This window comes from Panthera pardus, unplaced genomic scaffold, assembly GCF_024362965.1.
Source record: "Panthera pardus isolate Hobbes unplaced genomic scaffold, ASM2436296v1 HiC_scaffold_18, whole genome shotgun sequence".
NCBI lineage: Eukaryota > Metazoa > Chordata > Mammalia > Carnivora > Felidae > Panthera > Panthera pardus.
The window spans coordinates 17,460,282-17,471,804 of record NW_026526743.1 but is presented as its reverse complement, the minus strand read 5'-3'; the positions used below and the strand labels follow the sequence as shown (position 1 = coordinate 17,471,804).

The following is an 11,523-nucleotide window of genomic DNA, read 5'->3' as shown; positions in this document are numbered from 1 at the left end:
CGTTCATGCTCTGTCTCTCTCTGTCCCAAAAATAAATAAAGAACGTTGGAAAAAAAAAATTAAAAAAAAAAAAAAATTAAAAAAAAAAAAAAAAAGAAAAATACACAGGGGATTAGGCAGTGTCATATATTGCTGGTACAGTGGGGCATATAATAGTATGCTTAAAAACTATCTACATTAGGAGCACCTGGGTAGCTCAGTCCATTGAGCATCTGACTCTTGATTTCAGCTCATGTCATGGTCCCAGGGTCATGGGATTGAGCCCTGTGTTGGGCTCCACACTGAGCATGGAGCCTGCTTAGGATTCTCTTTTCTCTCTCCCTCTGCCCCTCTCCCTGGCTCTCACTCTCTTTTTCTCTCTAAAATAAAAATAAATAAAATAAATTTTAAAAAGGAGAAAAATACATTAAAAACAAAAATAAAACAAAACTATCTACATTTGACCCTGAACAACACAGGGATTACAGATGTGTATTGTCTGTGCAGTTGAAAATCCATGTATAACTTTTGACTTCCCCAAAATGTATAGCCTACTGTTAACCAGAATCCTTACTAATAAAATAGCTATTGCCTATAAGTGGACCTGTACAGTTCAAACCTATGCTGATCAAGTATATATTTACCTGACATCCAATATTAGGAATTTACCCTGAAGATACACTTCCATCTTTTTTTTTTTTAAGTTTATTTACTTATTTTGAGAGAGAAAGAGAGAGAGTGAGAGAGTGTGTGTGTGAGAGCAGGGGAGGGGTAGAAAGAGAATCTCAAGCAGGCTCAGTGCTCTCAGCTCAGAGACCGACTCAGGGTTTGATCCCACAAACTGCAAGATCATTACCTAAGCCGAAAATCAAGAGCCGGACACCTAACTGACTGAGCCACCCAGGCACCCCTACACTTCCATCTTTAAAAAATACAGCCATTACAGGGCACCTGGGTGGCTCGGTTGGTTAAGCATCTGACTCTTGATTTCAGCTCAAGTCATGATTTCATGGTTCGTGAGATTGAGACCCAAGTCAGTCTCTGTGCTGATAGCGCAGAACATGCTTCAAATTCTCTCTCTCCCCCTCTCTCTCTGCCCCTTCCCTGCTCTCTCTCTCTCTCAAAATAAATAAACTTAAAAAAAAAGCCATCTGGGTCATTAGCGTATTGCAAAACTCTAAAAGTTAGTTTAGAATTTCCTGGTTATCAATAAAACTATATTTCCCCCATGGTCAATTAAAAAAAAAATACAGCCATTACAATGGATGCTATAGACCTTTACTTGTTGGCATGGAAAAATGTTCACTTGTGTTAGGTAAGGAAGAATAGCAACACGTAGCCAATTCTACTTTTGAAAAGAAAGTCTGTGTATACAAGGAGGGTAAAGAGATTTACAATATAATGTTCACAGTGGGCTATTGTTATTTTAGGATTCCCTGTTTTCTGAATTTCACTTTTTAAAGTTTATTTATTTTTGAGAGAGGGAGAGTGAAAGAGTACATGAGTGAGCCGGGGAGGCGCAGAGAGAGAGGAGGACAGAGGATCTGAAGCAGGCTCTGCACTGACAGCAGAGAGCCCAACAAGGGATTTGAACTCATGAACCGTGAGATCATGACCTGAGCCAAAGTTGGATGCTTAACCAACTGAGCCACCCAGGTGCCCCATGTTTTCTGAATTTTAATGCTCTGTATGTATTTCTTTTATAATTACAAAGTCTATAAAGCTAATCCTCAGAGAATTATAGAAGTAGCTACAGACACAATCAGAATTGGAATGATGGTGTGTGTCTTTGGGAATTTAGGCTAAAGAAAGTTTCTCGAACATCCTAAAGATCTAGCTATTCACACCAGCTGGGCTTTTACCTGTAATGGCTTCCCTCTTCCTGGAGCCTGTTTACTCACTGCTTGCTCTACCATTCAGGGCTGTCTCCTTTCCTCTAATAAGGAAATCACATCTGGCTTAGAGATATAAAATCCTATAGGATTTTGAAATGGGACTTAGGTCTGCTGTGGTGATGCCAATCGGGGAAGAGTAAGAGGGCCAGAGGAAGATCAAGTCACGTTAGGTGTCAAGAAAATGAAGCCTCAGTAATTACAAAATGCAGTTGTTTGTTTCTAATTGTACAAATGCCAAATCAGTTCTTCAAAGGCACTCCAGAGATTCATATTGAAAGAATATACTTCCAGTAGGCAGATTATAAATAATGAGCCAAAATTTTCTTAATGGGAAAAAACAGGCTCCAACATCCCATCCTTGTAGTTACATCCTTCTGAACATCACTCTTCACCAGGGAGAACTTGATGGATATCTTTGGACGTGATAATCCTGCAAATGACAAAAACATTCCAATTCCATAAATTCTAGCGCCATATGATCCTGGAAGAAAGGGGAAGGTGGTCCAGACATGGGAGCTAGGCAGGAATTTCTCTGGTATGGTTCAGTTTTGTCAGTCCAGCAAGAATATACAAATTTAATAAATTCCAAAACTTCCTCATAATAAGGTATTTAAGTAGCCATTAGATATTCAATCATACAATAACCAAAAAATATAGAAAAATTCAAAACACACTGACAGTGGCTAAATCAGGTTACTATACAACATATACAACTATCCCATTTACTAAAAAAAGGTACATATATGTCATTATGGATAGAATGCCAGACATCAGTGATAGAAAGAAAAATATCTGGGGCACCTGGGTGGCTCAGTCAGTTAAGCATCCGACTTCAGCTCAGGTCATGATCTCATGGTTCATGAGTTCGAGCCCTGCGTTGGGCTCTGTGCTGACAGCTCGGAGCCTGGAGCCTGCTTCGGATTCTGTGTCTCCCTCTCTCTCTGCCCCTTCCCCACTCATGCTCTGTCTGTCTCTCTCTCTCTTTCAAAAATAAATAAACATTAAAAAAAAGTTTAAAAAAAAAGAAAGAAAGATATCTGGATTTATACCTCTAAATGTTAACATTGTTGATTTCCAGTCTGTGATACTTATATTTTAAGTATATTTCCATAAACTTATATAAATTTAAATTTAAGTATATTTCCTATTTTCTTTACAAGAACTAAGAATGTCTTGATTTTAGAATGTATGGTCTAAGAAATTTTATTAGATTGAAGTTCCTCAAAAATAGGTGAAAAACAGTCTCTGTTATAGGTCTTTATGTTAGATTTATAGCTCAGCATATTCTTTTAATTTTTTTTTAACGTTTATTTTTCTGAAAGGGAGACAGAGTGCAGGTGGGAGAGAGGCAGAGAGAGAAGGAAGACACAGAATCCAAAGCAGGCTCCAGGCTCTGAGCTGTCAGCACAAAGCCCAACGTGGGGCTGGAAATCACGAACCATGAAATCATGACCTGAGCCAAAGTTGGCCACTTACCGGACTGAGCTACCCAGGTGCCCCTATAGCTCAGCGTATTCTAAATATACTTGGCTATGAATGATTCCTGTTATGTTCCCTTCTAACAGTTTCTAAGCATACTTATGGGTGTTCTGCCTAAAGAGCTAAGAGGCTCAAACCTTGGTCTAGTCGCTTTACATCTTTTTGATGGAAGGATTTATCTCACTTCTGAACTATTAGCCATAATGCCCTGCAACCAGTGAGAGAATCACCTCGTTCCATTAGTTTCCCTTTGGATCTAACATCAAGAGAATCAAAACTGTAAGGCATAAACTTGACTAGGGAAAATTCACACTCAGAATTCCTGTGAATTCACAATAATTTGGGATTCGGACATGTAGCTACAGTTAGAATTCTTTCTTGTCAACTCCCATGGTTGATCATCGGTACTTCTCCAGAGGTCTTTGTCATGCTCAGCCTTTGACCTACTTTTATTTCCCCTGTTGGATTATGAACAACATAAAGGAAGCAATTATATCTTATTCATTTGTGTTTCTTCCAAGTACATAGGCACAATTTTTGCATACTGCAGGCATGTCCAGTGTCTTACACAGAAATCCCACTTCTAGGCTACTTTGTCTTGGGAAAAATTAAAAATGAACAAATAAATATTACAAGGATGTTCACTGAAGAATTCCTGATAATAATTAGACAAAAAAACGTTCAGAATAAACAATGTGTAAATAAGATATGATAGACCACATTATAATCATTATAATTTTGGCTTCAATTTAATTGTCAAAGAGGGATACTCATCAGGAATGGCTTAGTGAAAGAGAGCAGAAAGTATAGAGTTGGAAAATAGTAGAATCTGTTAGTTAAATAAAAACTGAGTGTGGGGTGCCTGGGTGACTCAGTTGGTTAAGTGTCTGACTCTTGATTTCAGTTCAGGTCATGATCTCATGGTTTCATGAGATCCAGCCCCATGTCAGGCTCTGTGCTGACAGCAAGAAGTCTGCTTGGGATTCTTTCTCTCCCCATCTCTTTGCCCCTTCCCTGCTTATGCACACTATCTCTCAATATAACATTAAAAAAGAAGATTGAGGGCTTGGGAACTCAAATTCTGGTTTAATCTCTCAGGAACTCTGCGACATTTCACAATTTATTTCAGTCCTTGATGCCTCACTTGCTTAAGCAGTTAACTGGGAATGGTAACACCTCCCTCACAGCGTTCTCATGAGGATTAAATTAGACAATGCATGTACTTAGAATAGTGTATGAAGAATTCTCCAGAGAAAAAGAACCAACAGGGTGTGTGTGTGTGTGTGTGTGTGTGTGTGTGTGTGTGCGCGCGCGCGCGCGCGTGTGTACTGAGAGAGAGAGAGAGAAGAGGTTAAGAAAGAGGTTTTAAGGGGGCGCTTGGGTGGCTCAGTCAGTTAAGTGTATGACTTAGGCTCAGGTCACAATCTCACAGTTCATGAGTTCAAGCCCTGTGTCGGGCTCTGTGCTGACGGCTCAGAGCCTGGAGCGTGCTTCAGATTCTGTGTCTCTCTCCCTCTCTGCTCCTCTCCAACTCATGCTCCGTCTCTCTCTCTCTCTCTCTCTCTCTCTCTCTCTCTCTCTCTCTCACACAAAAAAAATAAATAAATAAACATTAAAAAAAAAAGAAAGATTTTAAGGAATTGGCTCATGAGATTATGGAAGCTTAAGTCCAAAATCTGCAGGTCATGTCAGCAGATTGAACACCCAGGGAACAGTTGTAGTTTGAGTCAAAAAGCTTTCTGCTGTCAGAGTCCATTTCTGCTCTGAGAGAAGTCAGTCTTTAGTCTATTTAAGGCCTTCAACTGATTGGATGAGGTCCACCCACATTCTGGAGGGCAATCTGCTCTACTCAAAGTCCATTGATTTAAATGTTAATCTCATCTAATCAACACCTTCCCCGAAACATCCAGAATATTTGACCAAATATCTGGGCATCATGGCCTAGCCAAGTTACATAAAATTAGCCACCAAAAGTCCACCCCTTGTCAACTTGGCACCTATATGTATTTTCCTAAACATACTTAATATCTGAATAAAAACAATAACAAGGTCATACTTCCATCTACATGATACAACTATCCTGCATACAACCAAAAAACACACTAATCCTTCTCCTAGATGAGGGTGCAGTCTTGCATGATGTTTACTTTTCTCCCTTATATCCCATTGCTTAAATATTATGTCAAGTTAATAATACTTAAATACTATGAGATCAAAACATCTTATAGTACATGATAAAGGGATAAAAAAGGAACAAAGATATTTCTATACATACATACAAACACAGAAAAATAAGGAAGAAAAACTCATGAAAATTATAGTCCTAGTTTCTGAAACTGGTCACATGGTTGTAGTGGGCATTTAAAACTACCTTCCTCCACCACCCATTGCATATTCCCTTTGCCCTCAGCAAGCACCTCAGCTGGTCATAGTTCTTTACTTGGTAGAGTGACCCAAACATTTATACTTGGAGTCTGGCCCATGAGTAATCCTGCCTTTATAGTTTGTAGTTTGCCATCCACTTGAAACATAGGGCATGGTAATATTAAGAGATGCCCCAAAGTGGGGTGCCTGGCTGGCCCAGTTGGAAGAGCGTGTGACTTTTCACCTCAGGGTTGTGAGTTCAAGCCCCACATTGGGTGTAGCAATTACTTAAATAAATAGATAGATAGATAGATAGATAGATAGATAGATACATTTAAAAAAGAGAGAGGGGGTTCCTGGGTGGCTCAGTCAGTTAAGCACCGGACTTCAGCTCAGGTCATGATCTCATGGTTCGTGGGCTCAAGCCCTGCGTCAGGCTCATGTGCTGACAGCGAGGATCCTGGAACCTGCTTTGGATTCTGTGTCTCCCTCTTTCTCTGACCCTCCCCTGCTAGCACTCTGTCTCTCTCAAAAATAAACTTAAAAAAAATAATAAATAATAAAAAATGAGAGAGAGATGCCCAAAAGGATCTCCTGTAATTTAGACATACTCTTCCTCATCTCCCTTGTGGAGCAGCAGTCCAACCACCCCTTGGTAGTCAAGATCATTCACCCCAACCAGCACACTTACTTCCTTCTTTGCCTTTTGATTCAGAGGGATGAGAAACCCAAAGTGGCTGGGTAGCAGTCTTAAATGGAACCATTGTATCTCCTGGTGAAAGCATTCCTCCTTTTGGAACTAAGTCCTCTAGGCAGCAGAGTACAGGTTGTGGGGAGGGAAGCAAAGATTTTGCTGTTGGGTTACTAGGGGTAATAGTGAGTGGTGTCACTCCCATTTCTACCCCTTGATTCCTGGCTTTGTGAATCTTGGCTGTGGGAGAAACAGTACCAGATATTGGATGCTGATACCAGAGCATATACAGCCTTCTGCAGAACCATGCCCCTGTCAGATACTGCCATCTAGCTGGCATTGTAACCGAGTCTTCAAAATATCATTCCATTGTTCTGTCAAGCCAGCAGCTTCAGAATGGTGGGGAACTTGGTAAGACCAGTGAATTCCATGAGGATGGGCCCACTGCGGCACTTCAATTACTATGGCATGAGTTCCTTGATCAGAAGCAATGCTGTGTAGAATACCATGATAATGGATAAGGCATTTTGTAAGTCCATTGATAGTTTTGGCAGAAGCATTATGTGTGGTAAAGGCAAATCTGTATCCAGAGTGTCTTTTCCGATAAGAAAAAATTGCTGCCATTTCCATGATGGAAACATCCAATGTAATCAACCTGCCATCAGAGAATGGCGCCAAATTGAGGATTCAGTGTTGGTCTCTGCTGCTGGCTGACTGAGCATTCAGCAGTGGCTATAACTAGGCTGGCCTTAGTGACTGGAAACCCATGTTGCTGAACCATGCATAATCACCACTTTGTTCAAGAGCTCATTGGATGATGACAGGGATGGCTGAGGAAAGAAACTGACTGTGTCCACAGACTGGGTCATCCTATCCACTTTATTAAAATCCTCTGCTGAGCATTTAGCATGGGACACAAATAGCTTCACTTTTACCCTTCAGAGAGGTCTGTCCATCTTTCTGAGATTTCCTTGGCATGTTCCCTTAGCATTTTCCAATCATGTTCCCTTCCTACCATCCAGCCAAACCACTGACCACAGCCCGTGAATTGCTATGTAATTGCACATCTGGCCATTTCTTCTTCCAAGCAAAAAAATAAAATAAAAATAAAGATAACAACAAGGTGCACTGCTCAAAGCTCTGCCCAATAGGAGGATTACTTGTGCCTTCAGGGCACCCTTGGCCTAATCACTTATACATCACTTTATGGGAGTGCTGCTATGTACACCTAACAATGGCTTGTTGGGTCAGACTACACCCAGTTCATGATGGGCAGCTCAGGTCATGTGGTAACTTGGTGGCCAATGGTTTAGTGTTTAATCTCTAAGGCCCAGTAGCAGGCCAAAATTTGTTTCTCAGACGGAGAGTAGTTAACTACAAAGAACGGCAGTGCTTTGCTTCAAAATTCTAAGGGCCTGTGCTGTGACCCACCTTTGGGTCCTGCCAAAGGCTCTAGACAGCATCACTATCTGCCTCTGATACCTCAAACACCATTGGATCTACTAGTCCTTATGGCCCAAGTGGCAAAGTGCTTGCACAACAATTTGGACCCGTTGCAGAGTCACAGAGGCTTCTCTTGTTCTGGACCTTACTCAAAATCTGCAGCTTTTCATGTCAATTGATAAGTGGGCCAAAGTAACACACCCAAATGAGGAATATGTTGCTCCAAAATCCAAAGGTTCACGAGGCTTTGTGACTCTTTCTTACTTGTAGGAGGAGCCAGAATACAATGACTTATCCTTCACTTTATTTTTGAGAAGAGAGAGCGCATGCACAAGCACATGGGTGGAGGAGTAGAGAGAGAGGGAAACAGAGAATTCCAATAGCTGTCAACCCAGAGCCTCATGAACCGTGAAATCCTGACCTGAGCCAAAATCAAGAGTCAGAGGGTTAACTAACTGAGCCACCCAGGCTCCCCTATCCTTCACTTTAAAAGGGATATCATTGGGGGGTGGGAGGGAGGGGAGGGTGGGTGATGGGTATTGAGGAGGGCAACTTTTGGGATGAGCATCAAAAGGTGCTCAAAATGGAAACCAATTTGACAATAAATTTCATATATTGAAAAAATAAATAAATAAAATAAAAAAAAATAAAAGGCATATCATGACATGTCCCACACCACTTGATCCCTAGAAATGTCACTGAGGTTGTAGAATGCTTCTAAATTCTTGTTGGATTTATTTCCCAACCCCGACATACAGATGTCTTATCAGTAAATCTAGAGTGGTTGCCAATTCTTGCTCACTAGGTCCTATAGGCATAATGTCATCAAATGTAATTGATCAGTGTAACACCTTGTGTAAGGAAAAGATAATTAAGATCCCTGTGAACTAAATTATCATCCCTGTAAACTAAATTATAGGGCTGGAGAGCTGATGTACTGCTGAGGTAGGACATTGAAGATATATTGCTTGTTCTTGCCAACTGAAAACAGCTGCTTCTGGTAGTCTTTATTAACAGGGATGGGGGGGGGGGAATTGTTAGTAATTGCATAGCAGGTACCAGGGGATGCGTTAATTTGCTCAAGCAATGAAACCACATCTGCCAGAATAGCTGCAATTGGAGTTACCACCTGATTAAGCTTATGATAATCCACAGTCATTCTCCAAGATCCCTCCTCTGCAGAGGCCAAATAGGCAAGTTGAATGGCGATACGGTGGGAATCACCACCCCTGCATCTTTAAAGTTCTTAATGGTGGCACTAATCTCTGCAATCCCTCCAAGCATGTAATATTTCTTTTGGTTTATTATTTTTTTTTTAGTAATTTCTACTTGTCCTTTCCCATTATATTAGCCCTCACTCAACAGGCCAGAGAGACAGTTGCTGAGTATACCTATTCCAATTATCCATTACAGAATTGGGGGAAAAACACACGATGGGTTCATGGGTTCAGACACCCATTGGGTCTGCTATGAGATGGACCTTAGCTAAAACTCCATCGCTCACCTGACCTCTATAAGCCCCTACTCTGATTGGTAGACCAATGAGGTTTGGGGTCTCCTGGAATTTGTGTCAGCTCAAAACCAGTGTCCAGGGTCTGATTATTTCCTTTTCCTTACTATCCAATCACCTGGTAAAGGCTGTGGGTTCCTTTGGGAAGGCATGGGGGAAAGTTATCAGCATACATTTCTAACAGTGTGACAAGGGTTTTTCATTCAAGGGGTTCTGTATCTGTATATGCAAGGGTCAAGTCTGAGAATTGACTGAAGGGCCATAACTGCTTTTATGCTTTTGTTCACTTCACCTAGAACTCTCACTTATACAGATTAAGAACTTAGTAGACTTCCCACCTATTTCACTTCCACCAAAGAATACCAACCATACTCCCAGTTACTCTATAACAGAGATTAAAAAAAAAAAAAACTTTCATGATCATTTTGCATTCATCACAATAAATTACTTCACATTTTTAAAACTTATTTTACTTTTTTAATTAAAAAATTTTATGTTTATTTTTGAGAGAGAGTGCAAGCAGGGGAGGGGCAGAGAGAGAAGGAGACGCAGAAGCAGGTTCCAGGCTCTATGCTGTCACGGGGCTCAAACTCACCAACCATGATATCATGACCTGAGCAGAAGTCAGATGTTTGACTGAGCCACTCAGGTGCCCCTTAAAATTTATTTTAGAGAGAGCGAGCGTGGGGGAGAGGAGCAGAGAGAGACAGAGGGAGAATCTTAAGCAGGCTCCACGCTTGGCACAGAGCCCCATCAGGTTGCAATCCCATGACCCTGGGATCATGACCTGTGCCGAAATCAAGAGTCTGAGGTTCAAGCCACTGAGTCACCCAGGTGCCTCAAATTATTTCATATTTTTAAAATCATGTTTTAAGTTATAGTTAGGTTTTTTAAAATTTCCCTTGGAAATTTAATTTTCAAGTTAAAACCAATGCTCCAGGAAACTTAATTATCATTATCTTTCTAGAGATAAGTAAAGAGGGTTAGAGTAGGTATCACCACATACTCAATTTCACACACTCCAGAATACTGCAATGTCTCATATAGTTACTACATTCAGATAATAACCACTCCATCTTCCATCCAGATTTCTAACTTGCGTAAGTTGCATCAAAACACACAAAAACAAATTAAACAAATCCCTCACATGAGTCACACTCAGTTAAGGCTCACATATATCAACCTCAAAGTTACAACGTTGTAATCACCTGCCCTTTCACTGTCATACAATTCATCCGAGACTTGGGTACAGTAACACATCACTTTCACATACTTTGTATATTTCACTCAACACCTTGGACAATATCAAGTGCAAACCATCTCATACACGTAACCAAGAATCAGACTCAGAAACAATCACTTGTCACAGATACATTTCCTCACATCATAATTTGGGATGGGGTTTCTGGACTTTCAACAAGGTTAGAAATCTTTAGATCTGTCCCTTCTGGCAGGTAATCTGTACTAGCTTCCACCCCTCTCAGTCAATTCTGGTATCTCACACACACTTAGACGTCACACGTCGCTTCATGCCTCTCCCACGCATATATGCAAGGCTCAGTACGCGCTCGCCCCGCCCCTCTGGGTCCCCCGGGTCTCGGGCAGGTCCAGCTTCCTTCCTTCTCGCGACACTCACTACAGCCAACCGCTCCTGCTAGTATGGTAGACTCAACACAAACAGCCTCCCACAGAATGTTACAAGGTCACTGCTCGGATAGCCTCGTCGCCCGCAAGCGGGCGTAATCAATCACACTGTCTCAAATGGCCCCTCACGCATAAGCCACGTCATATTACACCACCTCATAATCACTGAACGTGGCCGTGTTCACCGCGTGAACTCACACGGGTCTACAGCACGACCGCTATTTCAAACGGCCTCAAAAACGTTTCACAAACGAGTTTCCTCGCGTATATGACAACTCAGTCGGTGTAACGTACAGCCTCTTCCTCTTGTGCCGACTCACCCTCGGGCACTCGCACCTTCCGACTCAGACAACGTATCTCGCACCGCCACCTTACAGATGAAAGCCGGATCCTTCCGCACCGCTACCTTACAGATGAAAGCCGGATCCCTCCGCACCAGACAACAACAATCCTCTCAAACCACAGCACGTGGGCGTCCACGTTGAGGGAGTAGGGACAGCCACGGTGCCAGGCCTGAA

At 41.6% G+C, this 11,523-nt stretch overlaps 1 long non-coding RNA gene across 1 annotated transcript in view; it reads right to left on the bottom strand.

The window, feature by feature from the left end:
* The window catches only part of LOC109251513 (uncharacterized), a 15,092-nt gene extending 3,569 nt beyond the window's left edge, over nt 1-11,523 (bottom strand). Inside the window, exons 1-3 of the long non-coding RNA XR_002073550.2 lie at nt 11,412-11,523; nt 11,326-11,375; nt 1,842-2,304 (exon numbers count right to left, since the gene is read on the bottom strand). This is a non-coding gene — a long non-coding RNA (uncharacterized LOC109251513). The remainder of the gene's footprint in view (nt 1-1,841; nt 2,305-11,325; nt 11,376-11,411) is intronic.